Genomic DNA, 13,685 nt, shown 5'->3' with positions numbered 1-13,685 from the left:
TCATAAAAAATAAAAAGATATCATGGAGTCATCTCAAAGATGACCCCTAAGTGTGTGGATTAACATTTCCCTCCTCTTTCATTTCTTTCTCATGGCAGCAGCCAGACATTCTGGGCAAGATGGAGGGAATCTAATTCACTCAGCCTTTTGCTTTGTCCCTAACAGCATAACCAGTTTGTGCAGTCATCCCTTAGAAATGGGCTACCTGTGGTTTCTAATTCTCTAGTTAATCTCTTCACAGGAGTTCAGGTATAGCCTTAGCAGGGATATGCCTGGCCCTGCTTCCTTTTTTTTCTCCTCTCAGTCTAGCTCATTTATATTTTGAAAGAAACAATTTTTTGAAAAGTTTATTTGTTTATTGGGAGATAGGCTTTAGGGTCCCTTCTGCCCTTCCCCAAAAAATTATTATTTTGAAACCTAAAATTCAGGTTTACATTAGTCTGATCATTTTGCTAATTGTTATATCAGAATTTCTATGCAGACATCTAAGGAATTTATAATGAAAAAATAGCTTTCCACAAAGCTCTTTTCAAAATTCTGTGAAATAAGATCTTTTCCCTAATCTTCTAAAAGTATTATCTCATAAACAAAAAAAGGCTAAAATCTGTCTCATTTTATTAACAAGTTGTGTTTTTAAAGTTACCTGTTAACATAATAATCAAATATCTGATTAAATTAAAAAACACACTACTCTGGAAAAAAGCCCCAGTTTGACAAGAGCTAAAATTAAAAACTAGATTCTACTTTGGAATAAAGTAGATTTACACCAGTATCATGCACATAGGCACAAGTACAATAAGCTGCAAATGCATGTGTCCTAATTAGTGGTTACATCAGGAAAAATAAAGGAAAATAAAAGATATCTTTTAGAGCTCTAGTTTGATAGAGAATGCATAATCTGACATGAAACAGAGGAGATAACAAAATGAAGACTACAATTCCATTGACAAAATATTTTTAAATTTTTGCATGACAAAATCAATACAACTAAAATAAAAAGAAAAGCTGATATGTAGGGAAAAATCTTGACTTCTGACATCTTTGGCAAAACTCTGATATTGAAAATCAAATATAGATAGATAACAGATATATATAAATGTAGATTATAGATAGAAGTAGATACATAAACATATATGTACATGTATATACATATATACATATCTGAAACAAGAGCTTTTCCCCAATAAGTAATATTAATAATAAGTATTAGTAGTGTTTATATAATACTTATTGTGCATCCATACTACCCTATTTTGGTTAAAAAAAATGTTCTTCACTTGAATTCCCTATATTGAGGAAATCATGGGTTTATTTTTTTACAGCTTCAAGTAGCAAACGTTGTCTACATCTATTTTGCAGATGGGAAAATTGAGGGTCAGAGAAATTAAGTGACTTATCTAAGATCACAGAGCTGGTAAGTAGGGTATTCAAATCAATATCTTCTAATCCAAAATCTAGTGTTCTTTTGAAAGAATTTGCTAACTATGTATTAAACTTATGCATCATTATATTTCCATAGGAAAAGTGCAACCCAAGGACTAAGTGAGAATTCCAGTAACACATTTCCTTCACTTCTCACTCCAATCCCTACTATAGTCCTGACCAACTAAACAGAATAACCTCACCCTCCAGTCAATAGTAGTCAAGACTCAAGAACTCTAAGTCACTAGTGCTTGTTCTCATATTCCTTGGACACAAGAAACAAGCTTAGAGAAAACCAAATGGTATAATGGAAAGTTCTGGGTCTGGAGTCAGGAAGACCTGATTTCAAATTTGACTTCAGATATTTCCTAGCTCTGTGTTTCTGATGAAGTCATTTAACCTTCACCTGCCTCAGTTTCCTCAATTGCAAAATGAATATAAAAATATTTACTTTCCAGAGTTGTTGGGGGAATTAAATGAAATATTTGTAAAATAGCATAGTGTCTGACAGAGTAATACTTAATAAATGTTTGTTCCTTTCCTCCTTGGTCAGTGATTCCAAGAAAGCTGGATTAGGGAAGAGTCAAGAAAAGCCTCAAGTTTGAGTTTTGTGAGAAAAATAAAAGAGAGAAGATGAAAACTGAGATGGGAAGAAAATATAGGAGACTTGAGGGACTGCAATAAAGGACAAGGGCTAAGAGAAATAGTGAAAATAACAGTGGAATAAGGCTCATCTTTCCCTTCTTCCTTCTTTTGTCCTTTTTTCTGACCCCTATTCCCTTTTCTTTCACAGCAGTTGATGAGATCAGCAATAGAGTTGGGAACTCAGTGGAAGTCAGGGAGAGTTGCAGTGGGAATATGGAGGAAAAAAATAGGGGTTTGCAAGGGAAAAAGAGGAATTAGAAGCAACATTAAGAGGACTTCTTTTTCCACCTCCTCCCTCTTATTTACTAGATACAAATGGAGATAATAGTAGGCTATGGAGATAAGGAATCCAAAAACAACTTTGAAGGAACAATGGGAAAGGTTTAATCTCCCTTACTCCTTCTCCCTACATCTATCTTTAGACTTTTCTTTCCTCTTCAATACAAACCTACCTCCACAATCCTCATAACAGGGTAAAAGGCAAAGCAGAAACTAAAACTACATTTAGGTCCCTACAAAGTCTGCAGCAGGGAAGGATTATGAAAAGAGCAAAGTTATACTCAGAGACAGGAAAGTTGCAGCAATCATTCAAATGTAGCCTAGAATTCTCCTCAGTCATGGAACCCCTGAAAACTATACCAAGTTCAAAGTATAATTTAAATCAGTATATTCAAAAATTGAACTCATGAGATCCCACTCATATTTCTTTTACCAGACCAACTGTCCATAGACATATTGGTTTAAATAAAAAGGTATTTACTTGAAATAATAGACAAAGAAAACAACAAATCAAATCAAACAGAAGCCTTCCCAGCCTCTATTCACAAAGTGTCCTAGAAGAAATATTCCTCCATATTGCATCAGGAGCTACTATAATATTATGAGTGTGAATTCTAAATAATAGAGTATAAATAAGTAAAGCATCTCCAACAGCAGCATTAAGGGTGCTTGATCTTAGGATTAGCCATTTGGTGTTTGTTTTTCTGCCACCTATACACATACAGTAAGGGGAACATTGTATCATGGCTCAGAGTCTGTACTGTTCTAGCTAGTCTAGTAGCCCTTTACCCTTGGCCAGACAAAGGCAAAGTAAAAGCAACAAGTGCCTAATTACCAGAGGCTGAGCATAGCAAGGCATTCTTCTTCATCTGCCCTAAAACTGACAGCTGCTGTCTGCCTTAGCAAGTTGCTTGCTCCACACACCTTAGGAGGTAGCTTCCTTGATCCATTTCACTTCAATCTAAAAGAGCATACATATTCCCAGTGTGACAGTGACATGAAATGGTAGATATGCTTTCATATTGCCACCATTCAACAATATAATTCTATATGGAGATTCCTTTCAAATATGGTTTTGCTGACAAGAGATGACCTCTGAAATACTTTCCAACATTCACATTCTATGATTTTGTGATTTTGTTTTTTCTTCCTGGACTCTGGTTTTATCTCAAATTTATTCCTTTTCTTTTGACTCATAACAACAGACCTTAGTATTTGGTAGTCTCTCACAGCATTAAAACCCTATACATAGATAGTCCCTACACATAAGCAAACACATATTCAGATAGATAGATGATAGATACATAGATAGAGATATGAAGGAAGACTATCTAGAACAACTCTCATATTCAGAATGCAAAATTAGGATTCAAGAAACCAGGGTTCTTGTTGCAAAATCTCTGCAAAGTCTCCAGACTTTCCATTGGGGAAGTCATACAACCATTCTGGACTTCAGTTTCTTCATGTGTAAAATGAAGGGATTGGATTAGACAACTTCCAAGATCCTTTCTTGCTCTCCTATGCAATTATGTCTTTTATTACTATTCAAGAATGGGAAATAGTGTCTCACTTTCTAGTAACTAGTAATAAGCAGTATAATTCTACATATGGAAAACTGAATATCCTTCCTTTCTTTTTCAGAAATCTTGATGCCATAATTAGTTTGGAAGATGTATCAATTAATCAACCAAAATACCTTAGACTAAGTGTTAAAGGTCTTCAAAACCCATTTATTAAATTGAAATTATTCCAGACAAGAAGTCTATTTCAGTTGGCTATAGGATTATATAGCCTATATTTTTATTTTTTATTATTTTTATTTTTTTAAATAACTTTTTATTGACAGAACCCATGCCAGGGTAATTTTTTACAGCATTATCCCTTGCACTCACTTCTGTTCTGATTTTTTCCCTTCCCTCCCTCCACCCTCTCCCCCAGATGGAAAGCAGTCCTATACATGTTAAATGAGTTACAGTAGATCTTGGATACAATATATGTGTGCAGAACTGAACAGTTCTCTTGTTGCTCAGGGAGAATAGGATTTAGAAGGTATAAATAACCCGGGAAGAAGAAGAACAAAAATGCAAGCAGTTTACATTCATTTCCTAGTGTTCTTTCTTTGGGTGTAGCTGCTTCTGTCCATCCTTGATCAATTGAAACAAAATTAGATCTCTTTGTTGAAGAAATCCACTTATATCAGAATACATCCTCATACGGTATCATTGTTGAGCTATATAATGATCTCCTGGTTCTGCTCATTTCACTCAGCATCAGTTCATGTAGGTCTCGCCAGTCCTCTCTGTATTTGTCCTGCTGGTCGTTTCTTACAGAACAATAATATTCCATAATGTTCATATACCACAATTTACTCAACCATTCTCCAATTGATGGGCATCCATTCATTTTCCAGCTTCTTAGCCTATGCTTTTATATATTCTGGGTTCTGTTCTCTGGGTCCAGAGTAAAATGATCAATTTAATTGGAGTGAGAAACTTTTCTAGAAATTGGAACATGTGGCTTTTCAGCACAGAAAGAAGGGGAGAAGTCTTGGATTTATCCCTTAATGGGGTTCTTTCCCTTGCCTCTTCTTGAAAAGAGGGGGACATTTGTGAAAGTTCTCCTGTTCCCAATAAAAGGAATTAAGTTTTCTAAAATAGCTACCCCTAGTGCTTGATTGGGCCCTACTTCTCTTGCTTCAGCTTCTTAATCATCGAAAGGTAATAAAAAGTCCCATCCACATGAAGTAGAGGCCTCTCTGACTTGGTGGATATCTGTAGCCTCACCAACACTTGTCCTGATGACCAGTAAGACTTCCTTTTAGTAACTGTTCATTGATTTGCAAGCATCTCATTTTGCCCCAACACTGAATCTAAATGGAGGGTGCTGGCATTAGGTCTGCCTCTATAATATTCCAGCTTCAAAGCATCTGGAAGATATCTCATTGGTATGCTCAATTGCATCCCCAGATCAGCTGGCAGCAGCATCTGCACTGTGAAGAGCCAAGGACAGAATGAACTCATGACTTCACAAAAAAAGCCCAGGAAAAAATACTATGCTTAATGTGGAAATACCCTATCAATAGGCTGAGAGGACTCCAGCAAACACGAATTGTGTTATCACTTTTGCCACATGTATTTCTGAATTTAAAGTTAATTTTCTCTGGACACTATGTATTCATGAGATAGCTTGCACAAACTCTGGAAGTGTTTTGTTTTGTATCAACTATTCTTTTTTTAAAAATATATATATTTCCCACAATTACATATGAAGGTAATTTTTAACAGTTGGATTTTCTCAAGTTTTGAGTTCCAAATTCCACTCCTCCTTCCTCTCCCCCATTCTCTGAGATGGTAAACAGTCAGATAAAGGTTATACTTGTAAAACATTTTCACATTAGGAATTTTTGTACTAACTTAATAAATGACCCTTTCCAAAAACTACTTAAGTCTGGTGATCAAATCGATTCTCAACTGAACATAGGAAGTAAGAGTTAGAGGGGACACAATATTGGGAGCTTGAGCCAAAGGCACTTGAAAAAGCTACCTCAGTGTTCCTTAGGGTTGCTCCTACAGCCCTTGGGAGAAAATAAAACCAGTCTAGCTTTGAGAATTGATCCTTCTGTGAGAGTGGGAATTGAATAAGGAGATATTGTGGGCTAAACTCTATTGCAAATTTTACCCATCAGTAAATTATATATCTCTATAAATCAGGTTATCTACATACATAGACAGGATGACTGGATTCAGAGTCCACATATACACGTGCGTGCGCGCACACACACACACTCAATAAGAGGTTTTTAGTTTAAAAGTACCAAATAACAAGTTTGATTAAATTTCTCATCTTTGAAATAGTACCTTTGACATCTCCCCTTAGTCACAGAAGAACACTTCAAAGAGCTATCATTTCCTTGGTTTACATGCTTCCTCACTGATAGAGATCACAACCCCTATATAACTTAGTAGGCAGTCTTTAAGAGTTGCAGTGACTAAAAAATTCATCACCCTGCCTCCAAGATGATGCTGAACCTCTTCAAATTTGGCTCAGCTGATTTGCAGAAAATAGATCTGCAGTTTTTCTCTGGGCATATAATCAAGCTTGTAATTTGCAAATGTAGACAGAACCCCCAGGGCGTCTCCATGCCACAATGTGGCACCAGAATGGGATGTTACTAGATCTTAATTGGCATATCTAAATGAAAGAATTACTACCAATCTTCCTACAGGAATGGTACTTTTAAAATATTCTAATCCATTGTTCTCAGGCTTTTCAGGGGGATAATTTGATGGTTAAGTAAATCCTTACTGAGAAGCTTCTTTTTAGGAATTAGACCAGAAAGTAAATATATAGCTAGAAAAGGCAATTTGAAATTCATATGCTACTAATGATAATAATAGTAACAACAATTGTTATTATATATTGCTTTGAGATTTAAGATATATACAAACATATATGTATATATTCATATTTGATCCTCACAACAACTCTGCTATTGTTATCCCATTTTATAGATGAAGAAACTTAAGCTGATTTTATCACTAATGTATGTCACTAAGATACACCCAAGAAAGAACAGCTAATAAATATCTGAAATAGGTTTGAACTTAGATCTTTCCGATTAAGAGTCCAACACTATCCACAAATAAACAACAAGAAAGATTTTGGCAAAAATCACACCTTCATTCAACAGATAACACTGATAACACTAAGATAATAAGAAAAGCTAAAACAAAACAAACAAAAAAAAAAAACCAGTTCCTTCTCTTAAGGAATTCTAATGAAGGAGATATATATATATACATATATATATATATATATATATATATATATATATATATCATGGATATAAAATTATTTGTAGGATATTACATATGTGTGTGAAAGGTATGTGTGTATATGCATGTATTGTGTATAAATGTGTGTGTGTGTGTAAGGAGATATTCTCAGAGAGAAGACACTAAGATTAAAAAGGATCAAGAAAGACTTCTTTATTTTATTGTTTTTATTTTTCTGGTTATACTTGTACATTAATTTTTTAAATTACATATTTCTTTTATATTTCTTTAAATATATATTTTCATGTTGGGAGAGAAAAATCAGAACAAAAGGGAAAAGCCATAACAGGAAAAAAAAGGAGAAAAATGAACATAACAAGGTGATTTACATTCATTCTCCATAGTTCTTTCTCTCTGGATGCAGATGGTGTTTTCTATCTGAAGTTTGCTAGGATTGCTTGAATCACTGAACTATTGAGGAAAACCAAATCTTTCATAGTTGGGGAAAGACTTCTTGCAAAAAGTAGGACTTTAGCTGAGACCTGAAAGAAGCCAGGAAAACCAGACAGTGAGCATGAGGCAGGAGAAAGCTCTGATATCATTCAGGACAGACAATAAAAAGGTTAGACTTGGTTAAGTATAGAGAAGGAATAAGAAGAATAGAAAAGTAGCACAAGATCAAATTATAAGGGATTTTGAAAACCAAAAATATTTTTATTTGATCCTGAAGATCATGGAGTAGGGGTCCCTGGAGTTTATTGAAAAGGGGAATGGCATGAGCAGACTTGAATTTGAGGAAATTCACATTGATAGTTGAGTGGAGGATGAAATGAAGCAGGGAGACAAACCAACAGGCCCACTGCAGTAGTCCATACAGAGGAGATGAGGAAAGGTAGCAAAATGGGGTCAAGGTCAGAGGAGAGAAAGGAAGCCTATATGAAAGACATTGGAAAGGTATAATCAATAAGACTTGGCTACAAATTGAATATAAGGGAAGATGAAGAGAGAAGAAAATATATATGAGATTTCATTACAGTAGAAATACTAGATTTAGCAACTATCCACCTATCTAAATTTCTAACCATCCCTTAAAATTCACTTCAAGCTCCATCTCTTTCATGAAGTCTTCTACTATTTCTTTTTTTATTTTGTTTTTTTCTCCCAGAGGAAATTGGGGTTGTGTGACTTGCTTAGGATCACATAGCTAGTAAGTGTCTGCAACTAGATTAACTTAGGAACTCCTGACTCCAGGGCCAATTCTCTATTCACTGCACCACTTAGTTACCCCATTCATTGAATATTTCAACACTTTCAGAAGTTAGTCCTCATATCCTCCAACCTTCTATAACCTTCCCAACTCTTCAACAACATCATCCACACTTTCCTGCTATCTTGAGATGCTTTTTTCCTAAAAAACTCTGAGTAGGCTTTGGTTATATAAATTAATGAGTTAAAAAAGTAGTAAATAGAAATATAAATTGCTTCTGTAAGTTATCAAATTTTACTTGATTCTGGAATAACCTACATGATCAAAACATATATATATATATATATATATATATATATATATACATACAATATTAACAACAGCAAAAAAATTATTACTAATCACAAAAAAGAAATATGTAAATCAAAACAATTCTGAAGTATTACTTCACTCCTATCACATTGACAAAGATGTCAAAAGATAAAAGCTGCTATTGTTAGAAGAGCTACTGGACTGGCCTACTAATACATTCACTGTGTGTGGAAGTGTGTGTTGATCCAATCACTTTGGACAGCAAATTGGATTAATCAGTTCTGTGATTCATTAATATAGGTTACTCTCTAGGAGGGAAATTCTCTTTGCACCTACTTTGCCATTTCTAGCCTTAACAAGTTGCCCTGGACATTAAGAGAGGATCACATAAACATGTATTAGAGGCAGAACTTAAACCAGGTATTTGTAATTCCAAATTCCACTCCTTATCCCCTTTGTTATGTTGATGTTAATATGGAATTATGCCTTTTGAAAAGTGACCAAAATTATGAATTGTGGGAAAATTGTAAAATAAGGCAAAAAGCCATGTGGCTCTTCCAGAGTCCTACACAAATAACTTAAAATAATTTTTCAAAGTAAATTTTAGAACAACAGAGTCATTTAGCCTAAGATAACTTGGGAGGACTTTACAGAAAAAGTTGCATCTTTAGGAAAGATCTGACCTCTTAAGGTGGTAGTCTGGACTGATTGAACAGCAAATATGGCAAGTAGTTTGCTCGTGAATTTTGGGGGAGCTGCACAGGCATCTAACAGTTGACAATGGAAGATTCTGGGAGCTCTCTACTGGCACTGACCTCAAGGTCCAGGCATGGCAGAGAAAAGTGAGCACAAGCTGGTGAGGGCAGTTGCAAAGGGGCTGTCACTTTGCTAGTTGTGGTTATTGGAAGGAAAGTCGAGTCCCTGATTTCAATTCCAGGACAGAAGGGTGAGCTGACCCATGAAACTACCTGGGGGACCCCAAGGAGCAAGAGTTTTGCAATGGAAGCACTGCTGGGGGTCCTGGTTGTGACTCAAGTGTAGAGAGTAGTATCTGAGCTTACTTTTAGACTAAAGTGTGACCTCTGGCTTTGGATTATAGACACTGGAAGAACCAAGTAGTCAAATACTTCCAGTTAAAGCTCAGAAAACAATAGTATGAAAAATCTGAAGCCTGAAATATTATCTTTCACATCCTGGAAGCAGAATCTGACTCTAATATAAAATTGTTGTTATTGTTCAGTTGTCCAGTCACGTCAGACTCTTCATGACCCCATGGACCATGGGACGCCAGGTCTTTTTATCTTCTATTATCTCTTGAAGTCTGTCCAAGCTCATGTTCATTGACACTATCTATCCATCTCCATCCCCTTTTCCTTTTTCCTCCATTCTTTCCCAACATCAGGTTTTTTCCAGTAAGTACTGTCTTCTCAATATATGGCTGAAGTGTTTAAGCTTCAACTTCAGTATCTGACATTCCAGTGAATTGCCTGAATTAATTTCTTTAAGTATTGACTGATTTTATTTCCTTGATATTCAAAAGACCCTCAAAAATCTTCTTCAGCACCACAATTTGAAAGCATCAATTCTGTGGCACTTACCTTTCCTTATAGTACAATTCTCACAGCCATACATTACTACTGGAAGAACTATAGTTTTGACCATCCAGATTTTTGTCATTAAGGTGGTATTTCTATTTTCTAATATGCTGTCCAAATTTGCCATTGCTTTTCTTATTAGAAGCAAATGCCTTTAATTTCATGGTTCCAATCACTTGCCTACAGTGATCTTTGAGTCCAAGAATACAAAGTCTGACACTGCTTTTATTTCTTCTCCCTCTATTTGCCAGGAAATGACAGGATCAGTTGCCAAGATCTTAGTTTGTTTGCTTTTATATTGTGTTTCAATACAACTTTTACAGTCTCTTCTTTTACCATAATCAAAAGGCTTCTTAATTCTTCTTTACCTTCGGCCATCCAAGTGATATCATCTACATATCTGAGATTGTTGATATTTCTCCTAGCAACCCTAATTCCAGTTTTACATTCACCCATGCTGGCATTTTCTTTTGTTGTACACTCTACAGAAATTAAACAAATAAGGTAACAACATTTAACAGTGTTGTACTCCTTTTTCAATCTTAAAACAATCAGTTGTTTCATGTTTGGTACTAAGTGTTACTTCTTGGTCTGCATACAGATTTCTCAAGAGATAAGTAGGATGGTCTGGTACTCCCATCTCAGGATTTGCCACAATTTGTCATGAACCACATAGTCAAAGGCTTTAATGTATTCAATGAAACAGAAGTAAATGTTTTTCTGGGATTTCCTTCCTTTCTCCATAATTCAGCAAATGTAGACAATTTGGTTTCTAATTCCTCCACCTCTTCAAAAACCAACCTACTCTTCTGGTAATTTTTGATTCACCTGTTGCTGAAGTTTAGTTTGCAAAATCTTAAGCATAACCTTGCTGCCATATGAAATGAGAGCTACTGTTCTATAATTTGAACATCCTTGATATTACCCTCCATTAGGATTAGGACATTAATTGAACCTTTCCAATATAATTGAATTTTTCCAAGATAAGTTCCAATTGCCACTGAACCATTGTATTAACAGCCAAGAAATATTAAATGATCAAAAAAAATCTTGAGTTGAGTTAATTATGGTGGAATAACTCTCAAAAAATAAAATTGGATACAGAGAGATAGCAAATTACACAGAAGAGGTAGAAATGGAAGAACTATTACTGTAGAGGGGAAGAGGGAATGGAAGGTAAGTAGTGTGCCTTTATTCTCATTGGAACAGGGTTAAAGAAGGAATAAAATTCACATTTAGCAGGGTACAAATGTTTGAGGCTTTTTTATATTACAGAGAAATAGAAGGGCAAAGGAATAGGATAAAGGAGGGAACTTTAGAAGGGTATTCAGACTGATGAGGCAATGGTCAGAAGTAAATTGGATTTATGTGGAGGTATAGGATGAGAAAGACAAGGAGAGACAGACAGACAGATAGAGACAGAGATAGAAACAGAAGGACAGAAAGACAGAGAAAGAAAGAGGAAAAAAATTAAAAAATAAAAAAGTAATTACAACCAATAATTACAACCTTGAATATGAATGGGATGAACTTACCCATAAAATGGAAATGGACAATAGAAAGGATCTAAAATTTGAACTCAATAATATGTTGTTTACAAGAAACTCATTTAACAATGAGAAATATTCAAAGAGTAAGAATAAAGGGCTTGAACAATTTATTATGCTTCAGGTGATATTTTTTTTAAAAAGCAATAATGGTTTTAGACAATGTTAAAACTAAAATAAATTTAAGTGAAAGATAATCAAGGAAACTTCATTATGTTAAAGGATACCATAATGAAGTAATATCCATACTAAACCTATATGCACCAAATGCTATAGCATTCAATTTTTTAAAAAAAAGTTAAAAGAATTAGAGGTATAAATAAATAGTGGGATTTCAACCTTCCCCTCTCAGAACAAGATAAATCTAGCTAAAAAAAGAGAAAGAAGTCAAAAAGATTAATATAATTTTAGATATGATATGTACCTGGAGAGAATTAAATGGTGATAGAAAGTAATATATCTTTTTCTCTGTAGTTTATGGACTCTTTACAAAAACTTACTATATATTAGGCCCTAAAAACTTTATAGTTACAGATTCAGAAAAGCAGAAATATTAAATATATCCTTTTCACATTGTGATGCAATTAAAAACTATATTAAACTATGGAAAAGGGCATGGAAGTACAGATTTTAAAATTAATTGTAGAGGAGACAGAGACAAGATGATAGAAGTAAAGGCAGGAACCTGCCCAATCTCTCTCCCAAACTGCTGCAAATTACTTTAGATAATGACTCTAAACAAATTTTAGAGCATCAGAGCACCCAAAAAGATGGAGTAGAACATTTTCCAGTCAAAGGCAACTTAAAAACTCAGCAGAAAAGGTGTGTGACACCAGGGTGGGAGTCCAGTGTGCAGTCCTGATGCAGAGCACACCTGCACAGTTTCAGATCCATACCCCAGTCCCTGCCATGCCTGACTTCTGAATCAATGTCAGTACTGGTGCCTTCCAAACCTCAAAGCCCAGAGACACCAAAGAGGACCTGGAAGGTCAGCAGAAAAGGTCTGCAGAACCAGAGTGGAAGTCCAGCAGGCAATCCCAGTGCAGCCTCAGCCCTGAAACAAACCCCAGTAGAGGTCCCAGTGAGGAAGAACCTTTCAATCAGCAACAATGCTGGAGGCTTTTGAACCTTTCAGCCAAGGAATACCAGGCTGAGTCAGTCTCAGAATATCAGAAAGTCAGTGGGGAGAAGGGGGGGGGGGGAGGTCCTCTGGCAATGAGGTGGGAATCTGGTGTGCAGTACCAGTGAAGACCTGGTCAGCTGAGCCCCCGCCCCAGCCAGCACACATAGCACTATATCTATGGTGGGGTAGGGACATACCTTACAATTCCAGGGCAAAAAAAAAAAAAAAAAAGTGCTTGTGATCAGATTTCTAGAAGGATTTCTGAAAACATGTGTCCAAACAGTGCACCCTCCACCCTGAGAACAGTGCCTTACTTGAACAAAAACTAAAAGCAAAGTAATAGGCTAGGAAAATGAGAAGAAAACAAAAAAAGTTTCTGACCATTGAAAGCTATTAATGGGGACAAGGAAGATCAAATCACACACTCAGAAGATGATAACAAAGTCAAAGCCTCCAAGAAAAATAAGAATTGGACTCAGGCCATGTAGGAGCTCAAAAGGGACTTTGAAAATGAACTAAGAGGGATAGAGGGAAAATTAGGGAAAGAAATGAGGTACAAAAGGAAATACAAAAAGCAAATGAGAAGAAGAATGCCTTAAAAAGCAAAATTGGCCACTTAGGAAAGGAGGTACAAAAGCTCACTAAGAAAAATAATTCCTTAAAAAATAGAATTGAGGAAATGGAAGCTAATGATTTTATGGGAAATCAAGATACAAGAACGCAAAGCCAAAAAAAAATATTTAAATAGAAAAAAAAAATGTGAACTATCTCATTGGAAAA

Source organism: Sarcophilus harrisii, chromosome 6 (genome assembly GCF_902635505.1).
Source record: "Sarcophilus harrisii chromosome 6, mSarHar1.11, whole genome shotgun sequence".
NCBI classification, from domain to species: domain Eukaryota; kingdom Metazoa; phylum Chordata; class Mammalia; order Dasyuromorphia; family Dasyuridae; genus Sarcophilus; species Sarcophilus harrisii.
The sequence above is the reverse complement of the archived record's forward strand: the minus strand, read 5'-3'. Positions refer to the sequence as shown.